At 48.9% G+C, this 12,265-nt stretch overlaps 1 protein-coding gene across 2 annotated transcripts in view; it reads left to right on the plus strand.

Moving 5' to 3' along the window:
- The window catches only part of hck (HCK proto-oncogene, Src family tyrosine kinase), a 98,151-nt gene that overhangs the window by 17,353 nt on the left and 68,533 nt on the right, over positions 1-12,265 (plus strand). The window contains exon 1 of one of the 2 annotated variants that reach the window (XM_055652662.1): positions 7,647-7,896. The exons of the other annotated variant lie outside the window; for it this stretch is intronic. The gene's annotated coding sequence lies outside the window, so the exon portion shown is untranslated. Of the gene's footprint in view, positions 1-7,646; positions 7,897-12,265 lie in introns of those variants that run through there. 2 annotated transcript variants of the gene reach the window in all.

A 12,265-nucleotide genomic window follows, 5' to 3' on the forward strand; every position in this document is an offset into this window, starting at 1 on the left:
AATAAAGGTTAAATAACAATAAAGTAAAAAGAAAAAAGGAAGAGGCGGAGACAGTGGTTACCTGCTTCAACCACTACCCCACCACCGCCAGTGTGTTCCAGGCACTTACCACACTCTGCATAAAATAACTTGCTCCGCACATCCCAATAGACAATAGACAATAGGTGCAAGAGTAGAGGCCATTCGGCCCTTGGAGCCAGCACCGCCATTCACCGTGATCATGGCTGATCATCCCCAATCAGTACCCTGTTCCTGCCTTTCCCCCATATCCTCTGACTCCGCTATCTTTAAGAGCTCTATCCAACTCTCTCTTGAAAGCATCCAGAGAATTGGCCTGCACTGCCTTCCTAGGCAGAGAATTCCACCGATTCACAACTCTCTGGATGAAAATGTTTTTCCTCATCTCCGTTCTAAATGACTTACCCCTTATTCTTAAACTGTGGCCCCTGGTTCTGGACTCCCCCAACATCGGGAACATGTTTCCTGCGTCTAGCGTGTCCAAACCCTTAATAATCTTATATGTTTCAATAAGATACCCTCTCATCCTTCTAAACTCCAGAGCATGCAAGCCCAACCGCTCCATTTTCTCAGAATATGCCAGTCCCGCCATCCCGGGAATTAACCTGGTGAACTTATGCTGCACTCCCTAAATAGCAAGAATGTCCTTCCTCAAATTTGGAGACCAAAACTGCAAACAATACTCCAGGTGTGGTCTCACTAGGGCTCTGTACAACTGCAGAAGGACCTCTTTGCCCCTATACCCCTTTAAACTATACATCTTCTTTAAACCTTACCCCTCTCACCTTAAAGCTGCGCCCTCTAATCATTGACATCTCCACCCTGGGTAAATAAAAGGTTCTGTCAGCCTGCTCTACCGATGCCTCTCATAAATTCATATATTTCTATCAGGCGTCTTTTCAACCTCCTTTGTTCCAGAGTAAAGATTTCAAGCTTGTCCAACTTCCCCTTACACCTAATAGCTTCTAATCCGGGCAGTGATCTGTTTTTAACAAAGGCACAAAGCGCTGGAGTAACTGAGTGGGTCAAGCAACATTTCTGGTGAACATGGATAGGGTGACATTTCTGGTCAGGGCCATTCTTCAGACTGGCAAACCCTTCCTGCACCCTCTCCAATTCCTCCACGTCCTTCCCATAATTGGACAACCCGAACTGTGCATGTTACTCCAATTTAACGCAACTTCAATCTTCTCACAGCCTCTCCCACATCACTTGTGTCACACAGTGGGTGTACGGAACCATTCGCCAGAGGAGATAGTGGAGGCAGGGACTATCCCAACATTTGAAGGAACAGCTAGACAGGTACATGGATAGGACAGGTTTGGAGGGATATGGACCAAACGCGGGCAGTGGCTGGGACATGATGGCCGGTGTGGGCAAGTTGGGCTGAAGGGCCTGTTTCCACACTGTATCACTCCGTGTGTTATTCACTCACTAATGGTCTCTGTCTCACCACAAACATTGTACAAGTTCCTAAAACATGCTGGTCTTCGAGCTACTCCACCCAGTCACCAACCAGACACTAACTCTGTCTCTTGTAGGAAGGAACTGCAGATGCTGGTTTAAATCGAAGGTAGACACAAAATGCCGGAGTAACTCAGTGGGACAGGCAGCATCTCTGGAGAGAAGGAATAACTCTGTCTCTCTCTGTGTGCAGATCCTGACCTGCCGAATGTTTCCCGAATGTTCTGATTTGAACTTAAGGGCCTGTCCCACGAGCACGCGACCTGCATGGGGCGAGCGCGGCCAAACCGGAAGCGGGGGCCGCGCGGAGGTCGTGTACAAGTTGACGTGAAGTTCGAGCGAAGTTCGCGCGTGACGTGTGTATGCCCGCCGAGGCGGTGCGTACAGCGTCGAGGCGGCTGCGTGCCGGCAGGCCGTTGCCGCGCAGAATTTTTGAACACTGTCAGTTTTTCGGAGCCCCGCGCGATGTCGGGACCAGCTCCGCACAACTCCATACGGCTCCGGCGATCGAAGTGGGACCGGCCCCGCGAGGCCGTACGACTCAAGCGACCACGTTAGGTCGCGCTTGCCGCATGCAGTCTCATGCTGGTAGGACAGGCCCTTTAACATTTGCAATGTGTTTTTATTTTTTCCGCCTTTGATTTGCTTCCTAATCTGATGGGAATATGTTAGATTCAGTTTGGATTTTATGCCCATTTAACTTTGTGCCCCATTGATCCCAAGTGGACTAAAATCAGATTGTGTTGAGCAAGCATTCAACTCAAACCCATCTGTACAGCCAGGCAAATTAGTTTAAGATTCAGGTGGAAAGGTAATTGGAATACCAATGAGGTGTGCTTGAAGTGGTTTCCACTTCATGATAAATCATTCATTAACGCACCCCTGTGTTGGGGTAATGGCCTTGTGTTCCATCAACTTGATCCTTGACTCTCCAGGCTTGAGAATAACAAATGGAAATGAGGACAGCGTTTACCTTATGTTAAAATATTAAACAAAGAGTTGCAGTAAATGCTCTATTAGGATAAACGTGTAACCAGGGAAAGTGCTCATTATTCTCATGAGAGAATTATTTAATGAAAATAAGCAAAACCAGTTATAGAGTCAGATAGTGTGGAAACAGGCCCTTCGGCCCAACTTGCCCACACCATATTGGCCAACATGTCCCAGCTACACTAGTCCCACCTGCCTGCCCGCCCTTGGTCCATATCCCTCCAAACCCGTCAATAGACAATAGACAATAGGTGCAGGAGTATTGAGTCCCTTTGAGTCAGCACCACCATTCAATGTGATCTTGGCTGATCATCCCCAATCAGTACCCTGTTCCTGCCTTCTCCCCATATCCCCTACTCCGCTATCTTTAAGAGCCCTATCTAGCTCTCTCTTGAAAGTATCCAGAGAACCGGCCTCCACCGCCCTCTGAGGCAGAGAATTCCACAGACTCACAACTCTCTGTGAGAAAAAGTGTTTCCTCATCTCCGTTCTAAATGGCTTACCCCTTATTCTTAAACTGTGGCCCCTGGTTCTGGACTCCCCCAACATCGGGAACATGTTTCCTGCCTCTAGCGTGTCCAAACCCTTAACAATCTTATATGTTTCAAAAAGATCCCCTCTCATCCATGAACCTGTTTAACTGTTTCTTAAACGATGGGACAGTCCCAGCCTCAACTACCTCCTCTGGCAGCTTGTTCCGTACACCAACCACCGTCTGTGTGAAAATGTTACCCCTCAGATTCCTATTAAAACTCTTCCCCCTCATCATGAACCTATGTCCTCTGGTCCTCGATTCCCCTTCCCTGGGCAAGAGACTCTGTGCGACTGCCCGATCTATTCCTCTCGTGATTTTGCACTGATCGTGAATGAGTTCAAGTCCAATCTCGCCAATAGTTTGAACTGTGAAAGAAGGGGCTGGAAGAACTCAGCGGGTCCGGCAGCATCTGTGGAAGGGAACGGAGAGACGGCATTACGGGAGGGGACCCTGGTTTGGGAGATGGTGGCCTGCAGTTTGTTGGTGGGGTCATGGTCAATGGGTAGGTATGAGGAGGTGTCCGAGAGCTGGCGTCTGGACCCACCTGTCCCACGTGGCCGTTGTTTGCACGTCACGGTGATGGCGCGCGAAGATTTTGTACATCACAAAATTCTGCGATGACACGCGCAGCCGCGCATCACTACCTATGTCATCACGCACCATGCGTGTGTAATGTGCACCATGCACGCAACACGTGTGTGTCACACCGCGCGTATCGTGACACGTAAATTATGTCGCTTAAATTACACGCAAATGACGGCCAAGTGGGACAGGCCCTTTACTCAGCGGGTCAGGCAGCATCTCTGGAGGTAATACATAGACAATGTTTTCAATCAGGACCCTTCTACAGCCTGAAATGTTACCTATCCATGTTCTCCACACATCTGCTGCCTGACCTGCAGAGTTACTCCAGCACTGTGTGTTCTTTAGTGTAAAACTGCTCTCTGAATTTCCTTGTTTCGCTCTATCCGAAAGGTATGTTCAATGTTTAGAGCTAGTTGCCTGGATATAGTTTGAGCTGACTTAATAACCTAGTTACTTGATCCTAATAAACACACTCATCATGTTGTGTTTAAGAAGGAACTGCAGATGCTGGAAAATCGAAGGTAGACAAAAATGCTGGAGAAACTCAGCGGGTGCAGCAGCATCTATGGAGCGAAGGAAATAGGCAACGTTTCGGGCTGTTGCACCCACTGAGTTTCTCCAGCATTTTTGTCTACCACCATCATGTTACTGCTACTCCCAGAGCGGGGCCCCACGCAATGTCGCGCACAACTACATACCCCTCCGCGTTTCTCAGTGGGACCGGCCCCGCGCGGCCACACGATGCCCGTGCGCCTCAACACGACCACGGGGTCGCGTAATTTGCGTGCCAAGGACACGTAAGTGGGACAGGCCCTTTATGCTGTCTTGGAGTGCAGCTAAGCCCCTTTGAGAACTACTGCTTGCAAAGTTTACAACTCAGATGTATTCCCTCCAGCTGTTATCAGGCAACCGAACCATCCTATCACCATCACCAACTCGAGAACGGTCCTGAGACCCTCACATTATCTTTATTTTGACTTTTCTGGACTTTATCTTGCATTAAACATTGAGAAGCATTTAGACAGGTACATGGATAGGACAGGTTTAGAGGGATATGGACCAAACACAGGCAGGTGGCACTAGTGTACACGGGACTGGTGAGCTGAAGGGCCTGTTTCAATGCTGCATAACTCTTTGTCTATCTTTAATCGGACTTTACTGGTGTCTTGCGCCAAAAGATATACCCTTTATCCTGTATCTGTACACTGGACGGCTTGATTTTAATCACCTACAGTCTCTCCGCTAACTGGATAGCACGTGACTTAAAAGCTTTTCACTGTAACTTGGTACACGTGACTAAACTAAAGTATAAAAGCTGCCATATCTCTAGGCACTGGAGTTTAGTCACCGTATTCACTGCTTGTATTCACTGGAGTTTAGAAGAATGAGGGGGGATCTTATAGAAACATATAGAAACATAGAAACATAGAAATTAGGTGCAGGAGTAGGCCATTTGGCCCTTCGAGCCTGCACCGCCATTCAATATGATCATGGCTGATCATCCAACTCAGTATCCCGTACCTGCCTTCTCTCCATACCCCCTGATCCCCTTAGCCACAAGGGCCACATCTAACTCCCACTTGAATATAGCCAATGAACTGGCCTCAACTACCCTCTGTGGCAGAGAGTTCCAGAGATTCACCACTCTCTGTGTGAAAAAAGTTCTTCTCATCTCGCTTTTAAAGGATTTCCCCCTTATCCTTAAGCTGTGACCCCTTGTCCTGGACTTCCCCAACATCGGGAACAATCTTCCTTCATCCAGCCTGTCCAACCCCTTAAGAATTTTGTAAGTTTCTATAAGATCCCCTCTCAATCTCCTAAATTCTGCAATATAAAATTATTAAAGGACTGGACAAGCTAGATGCAGAAAAAATGTTCCCAATGTTGGGCGAGTCCAGAACCAGGGGCCACACAGTCTTAGAATATAGGAGAGGTCATTTAAGACTGAGGTGAGAAAAAACGTTTTCAGAATCAGAATGAGAATGAGAATGCTTTAGTGTCATTGCATGTGTCACATACAACGTGATTACTGTGTCTCTCCATTTAAAAGAACTTCAACATTCACATACTCCCTCCCTCCCTAAACCCACCCATGGATTCACATTTACATAAATTACACTCTCTTTCCCCCCCCCCCCCCCCCCCCCCCTTCCCCATAACCCGCTCCCGAAACAGAGTTCAGTTCCAAGATTGCTGATGGGTAAAAGCTGTTCTTGAGTCTGGCAGTGCGTGACTTTAGCGACCTGTACCTTTTTTTCCTGAGGGCAGCAGTGTGAAAAGGTGGTGACAAGGATGTGTAATGTCTTTCACGATATTACAGGTCCTGCTGCGGCATCTGGAGTGGTAAATGTCCTCCAGATGGGGCAGGGGGAGTCCAATGATACCCTGGGCAGTTTTTTTATCACCCTCTGGAGAGCTGCTCTGTCAGCTGCTGAACAGTTCCCAAACCAGGCAGTTGTGCAGTAAGTCAGTATGCTTGGTTTGAAGGGTTTCGGCCCGAAACGTTGCCTATTTCCTTCGCTCCATAGATGCTGCTGCACCCGCTGAGTTTCTCCAGCTTTTTTGTGTAACCTTCGATTCTCCAGCATCTGCAGTTCCCTCTTAAACACAGGTCAGTATGCTTTCTACCGAACAGCGGTAGAAAGACTCCAGCAGTTTAGCAGACCGATGGTCCTTCCTCAGTGTTCTGAGGAAGTAAAGTCTCTGTTGCACCTTTTGTGCAACTACAGCAGAGTTCACAGACCATTTAAGACCCTCATTGATGCTGATCCCCAGAAATTTAAAACTAGGCGCCCTCTCCACCTCCTCGCCCCCTATCTCCAGTGGCCTGAGCTCCAGAGAGTTGTGAATTTATGGAATTCCCCGCCACAGAGGGCAATGGAGGCCAAGTCACTGGATGGATTTAAGAGAGAGTTGGATAGAGCTCTAGGGGCTAGTGGAGTCAAGGGATATGGGGCGAAGGCAGGCACGGGTTATTGATTGGGAACGATCAGCCATGATCACATTGAATGGCGGTGCTGGCTCGAAGGGCCGAATGGCCTCCTCCTCCACCTATTGTCTATGTTTCTATGTTTCTAATATCCAGTGTTTAGATCCTAGAAGCATTCACAGAAATGCACCTCGTTCAAATTCCCATGTCTGTTGTCTCATGCAGGAGACGGCTGGTATCATGTGTAGGAAGGAACTGCAGATGCTGGTTTAAATCGAAGATAGACACAAAGTGCTGGAGTAACTCAGCGGGGCAGACAGCATCTCTGGAGAGAAGGAATGGGCGACGTTTCTTCAGGAGCTGGTGTAGATGGTCGGGGACAGACAGTGGACATTGGACAATCCCGGAGTTGGTCACGGAGTGGAGGGGGAGAGGGAGGGTTGTTATATCAGCATTTGCTGCCCGGGGCCATGTTTACACATCTATAGGCAGTCAGCAGCCCATCATACAGGAGGGGGGGGGGGGGGTGAATGTGTGTGGGTGTGTTTGCGTGTGTGTGTGTGAGTGTGGGTGTATGTGTGTGAGAGTGTTAGTGAGTGTGTGAGTGTGAATGTGTGTGAGTGTGTGTGAGTGTGTGTGAGTGTGAATGTGTGTGTATGTGTGTGAGAGAGTGAGTGAGTGTGTGTGTGTGGGTGTGTGAGTGTGAATGTGGGGTATGTGTGAGTGTGTGTGTGGGTGTATGTGTGTGAGTATGTGTGTGTGTGTGAGTGTGTGGGTGTATGTGTGTTGGTGTGTGTGTGTGTGTGTGTGTGTGTGTGTGTGTGTGTGTGTGTGTGTGTGTGTGTGTGTGTGTGTGTGTGTGTGTGTGTGTGTGTGTGTGTGTGTGTGTGTGGGTGTATGTGTGTGTGTGTGTGTGTGTGTGTGAGTGAGTGTGTGAGTGTGAATGTGGGGTGTGGGTGTGTGTGAGTGTATGTGTGTGGGTGTGAGTGTGGGGTAACTGTGTGTGGGTGTGAGTGTGTGAGTGCGAGTGAGTGTGTATGGGTGTGTCCCACACTCCGGGCGACGTGTGGGTGAGACACCGCCCCGTCACCTCGCCGAACACCAATCCCCAGCCACACACACACACACGGAGCAGGAAATAGGTCAGTAATGTAAGCAGTGACCAGGCAACTAGCCGCAGCCGCCCGCCCGCAGCCGTAACTATGGGATCTGACACCGCTGTTTAACCCGGGGAAGAGGCTGAGACTGAGACCAGCCGGCGTTCTGGTGGCTGGAGAATTTGTTGGACGATTTAATTCCTACTTTGTGCAAGAGACCACCTCAGGAGACAGACAGACGGACAGACAGACGGAGGAGAGAAAGCAGAGAGAGAGAGGTATGTGTCTGGGTTGAAGGCAGATTCGCTGGGAGCTGCCTGCGCTTGGTGCGGTGGTACTTTGTGACTATTTGTGCCTTCAGTGAATGGTTAGCATTGCACTAGAGTGAGTGTGTGTGTGAGTGAGAGTGTGTGAATGTGAGTGTGAGTGTATGTGAGTGTATGTGAGTGTGTGTGAGTGAGTGTGTGTGAGTGTGTGTGTGTGTGTGTGTGAGTGTGAGTGTGTGTGTGAGTGTGAATGTGAGTGTGATGGGCTGTACATTCAACCGCTGCTTTAAAAGAACAACTCTTTAGTCGAGCTGGAGGCACTCCGGGCTTTGCATCTTATTGTAATGCACGTCCCCCCGTTTTTCTCTCATCGTTCTGCAGTTTTAATACACATTGCAGGACCCCTCTTGCTATTAAATAAAACAAGAATCCACGTGTGATTCGCTGTTGGCAGAATAACCGGCGCGACTGAGTGTAAAGTGGGTCTCTCCTAGTTACGGATAGTTTAGATGGGCTGAGTGGCCTCCAGCGGTTCGATGAGGTGGGAGAGATGGGTCTTGTAAACGCGCTGCGATTTCTTTCTGACCGCAGTCGACATCACACACACACACACACCTCCAGGGTCTGAAGAAGGGTCCCGACTCCAAAATCCGTGTTCTCCAGAGAACAGTGTAACAAGGCAGGAACTGCAGGTTTATACCCAAGAAAGACAAAAAACAAAGTGCTGGAGTAACAGTCGGGCAACATCTGTGACTCTGTGGAATTCTCTGCCTCAGAGGGCGGTGGAGGCCAGTTCTCTGGATACTTTCAAGAGAGAGCTAGATAGGGCTCTTAAAGATAGTGGAGTCAGGGGGTATGGGGAGAAGGCAGGAACCGGGTACTGATTGGGGATGATCAGCCATTGAATGGCGGTGCTGGCTCGAAGGGCTGAATGGCCTACTCCTGCACCTATTGTCTATTGTCATCTGTGGAGAGAAGGAACGGGTGACGTTTCGGGGTCGAGACCCTTCTCCAGAGATGCTGCCCTCATCTCGCTGAGTTACTCCAGCACTCTGTGTCTTTTTTTCCCCCCTGCTGCCTGACCTGCTGAGGTCCTGCGGCACTTTGGTTTGACGGGACCTCTGTACAGGTCCTCTGTCGGAGACTCGTGTGTCCTCTGTACATTTTGTCCACATCCTCAGTGGAAAAGCCCAGAGTCTGTAGCCCAGAGTAATGGGGAATCGAGAACCAGAGGACATAGGTACTGGGTGTCTGGGTGGGACCATTAATAAGAACCTGAGGGGGTAACCTTCTTTCACAGAGGGTGGTGGGTGTATAGAACAAGCTGCCGGAGGAAGTAGTTGAGGCTGAGACTGCCCCGACGTTTAAGAAACATTTAGACATATTTGGAGGGATATACGGGCCAAACGCGGGCAGGTGGGACTAGTGTAGATGGGACAGGTTGGTCGGTGTGGGCGAGTTGGGCCGAAGGGCCTGTTTCAAAAGCCATTAGGTGCAGGAGTAGGCCATTCGGCCCTTCGAGCCAGCACCGCCATTCAATGTGATCATGGCTGATCATCCCCAATCAGTGCCCCGTTCCTGCCTTCTCCCCGTATCCCCTGACTCCGCTATCTTTAAGAGCCCTATCTAGCTCTCTCTTGAAAGTATCCAGAGAACCGGCCACCACCGCCCTCTGAGGCAGAGAATTCCACAGACTCACAGCTCTCTGTGTGGAAAAAGTGTTTCCTCGTCTCCGTTCTAAATGGCTTACCCCTTATTCCACTCTGTGTGACTCGATGGAAGGCAAGTGGGTCAGGTTAGGGCACACAGCATACTAGTCATTAAACAGCTGAACCTGTGCCAACTGTTCAAAGAATGTTGCTTCCGGTCTGTGGAGGTGTGGAGGGGGGTAAATGTCTCGGTATTTTAATCTCACTCACTCGAAGATATCGGCTAAATTAAACTAACGGAGGAACTTGCCTGTGTGACCAGTGTGTGATCACACAAGGGGACCTCTATTCTACATCCTTAAAGGGGCACTCATCCATTGCTCACAAGTTATCGGAGTAGAATTAGGCCGTTCGACCCATCGAGTCGACTCTGCCGTTCAATCATGGCTGATCTCTGTCTCCCAATCCTATTTTCCTGCCTTCTCCCCATAGCCCTTGATTCAGATTCAGATTCAATTTTAATTGTCATTGTCAGTGTACAGTACAGAGACAACGAAATGCATTTAGCATCTCCCTGGAAGAGCGACATAGCATATGATTTGAATAAATAATAATAAGTGTCCGGGGGGGGGGGTGGTGATTGGCAGTCACCGAGGTACGTTGTTGAGTAGAGTGACAGCCGCCGGGAAGAAGCTGTTCCTCGACCTGCTGGTTCGGCAACGGAGAGACCTGTAGCACCTCCCAGATGGTAGGAGGGTAAACAGTCCGTGGTTGGGGTGAGAACAGTCCTTGGCGATGCTGAGCGCCCTCCGCAGACAACGCTTGCTTTGGACAGACTCAATGGAGGGGAGCGAGGAACCGGTGATGCGTTGGGCCATTTTCCGTGATACCCGTTCAAGTCAAGAATGTGTCCATCTCTGCCTTAAAAATATCCACTGATTTATAAGCCTGAAAAAAGACACAGGGCTGGAGTAACTCAGCGAGTCATGCAGCATCTCTGGAGAATGTGGAGGTAACGTTGTGGGTCAGGACCTTTCTTCAGACTGATTGTCTGAAGCTGGACAAGAGGTGAAGATGGATACTAAATACTGGAGTAACTCAGAGGGTTAACTTTCAGTCTGATGAAGGGTTCCGACCTGAAATGTCACCTAATCTTTTTCTCCAGAGATGCTGCCTGTCCCGCTGAGTTACTCCAGCACTTTGTGTCTATCTTCGGTGTAAACCAGCATCTGCAGGAGCAGGCCATTCGGCCCTTCAAGCCAGCACCGCCATTCAATGTGATCATGGCTGATCATCCTCAATCATTACCCCGTTCCTGCCTTCTCCCCGTATCCCTTGACTCTGCTATCTTTAAGATCTCTATCTAACTTGTTATATGGTTATCTCAATATCTAATGTTCGTATCTAAATACTTTTTGGATGGCACTAACATTGTCTACCTAACAATGTTAGTGGCTGTCTCGATTATCTCTTCAGTCAATGTGTTCCAAATTTAAATTGCACTCCAATCGGGGGGAAAATGTTCTTAAATTTCCAACCCATTGCCTTAAAACAACCCTCCTGGTCGTAGACCCGTCTGCTCAGAGGTTCCCCACTATCTACCCTGTGTATGTCTCTCCATGAATGTGGGTATCTGAATCATACCTTCCCTCAGTCTTGTCTACCAGGAACTTCATCCCATCCCATCCAGACTCACGGCTGTAACAATCAAACCCAGGCAATGTTCGGGAGAATCTCCTCTGAATCTTTCCAGGGTCGATACATCCTTCCTAGAACGTGGCAACAGCATAGAAACATAGAAAATCGGCGCAGGAGGAGGCCATTCGGCCCTTCGAATGGCCCAGCACCGCCATTCAATATGATCATGGCTGATATTCCAAAATCAGTACCCCATTCCTGCTTTTTTTTCCCCCATTTACCTTGAGCTAAATCTAAATCTAACTCTCTCTTGCAAACCTCCAGTGACTTGGCCTCCACTGCCCTCTGTGACAGAGAATTCCACAGATTCACAACTCTCTGGGTGAAAACGTTTTTCCTCATCACAGTCCTAAATGGTCTACCCCTTCTGCATAAACTGTGACCCCCCCCCCCTGGTTCTGGACTCCCCCAACATCCGGAACATTTTTCCTAGCTCTAGCCTGTCCAGCCCTTTAAGAGTTTTATATGTTTCTATAAGATCCCCTCTCATCCTTCTAAATTCCAGTGAATACAAGCCCAGTCGACCCATTCTTTCATTATATGTCAGTCCCGCCATCCTGGGAATTAACCTTGTAAACCTACGCTGCACTCCCTCAATAGCAAGAATGTCCTTCCTCAAATTAGGAGATTAAAACCACACACAATACTCCAGGTGATGTTTCACCAGGGCCCTGTACAACTGCAGAAGGACCTCTTTGTTCCTATACTCAAATCCTCTCGCAATGAAGGCCAACATGCCATTAACTTTCTTCACTGCCTGCTGTACCTGCATGTTTACTTTCAGTGACTGATGTACAAGCTCACCCAGGTCTCGTTGCACCTCCCCTTCTCCTAATCTGACACCATTCAGATAATAATTTGCCTTCCTGTTCTTGCCACCAAAGTGGATAACCTCACATTTATCCCCATTAAACTGCATCTGCCATTCATCTGCCCACTCACCCAACCTATCCAAGTCACCCTGCATCCTCATAGCATCCACCTCACTGCCACCCAGCTTTGTGTCATCCGCCAACTTGGAGATATTTACTCCC

This window comes from Leucoraja erinacea, chromosome 21 (assembly GCF_028641065.1).
Source record: "Leucoraja erinacea ecotype New England chromosome 21, Leri_hhj_1, whole genome shotgun sequence".
Taxonomy (NCBI): domain Eukaryota; kingdom Metazoa; phylum Chordata; class Chondrichthyes; order Rajiformes; family Rajidae; genus Leucoraja; species Leucoraja erinaceus.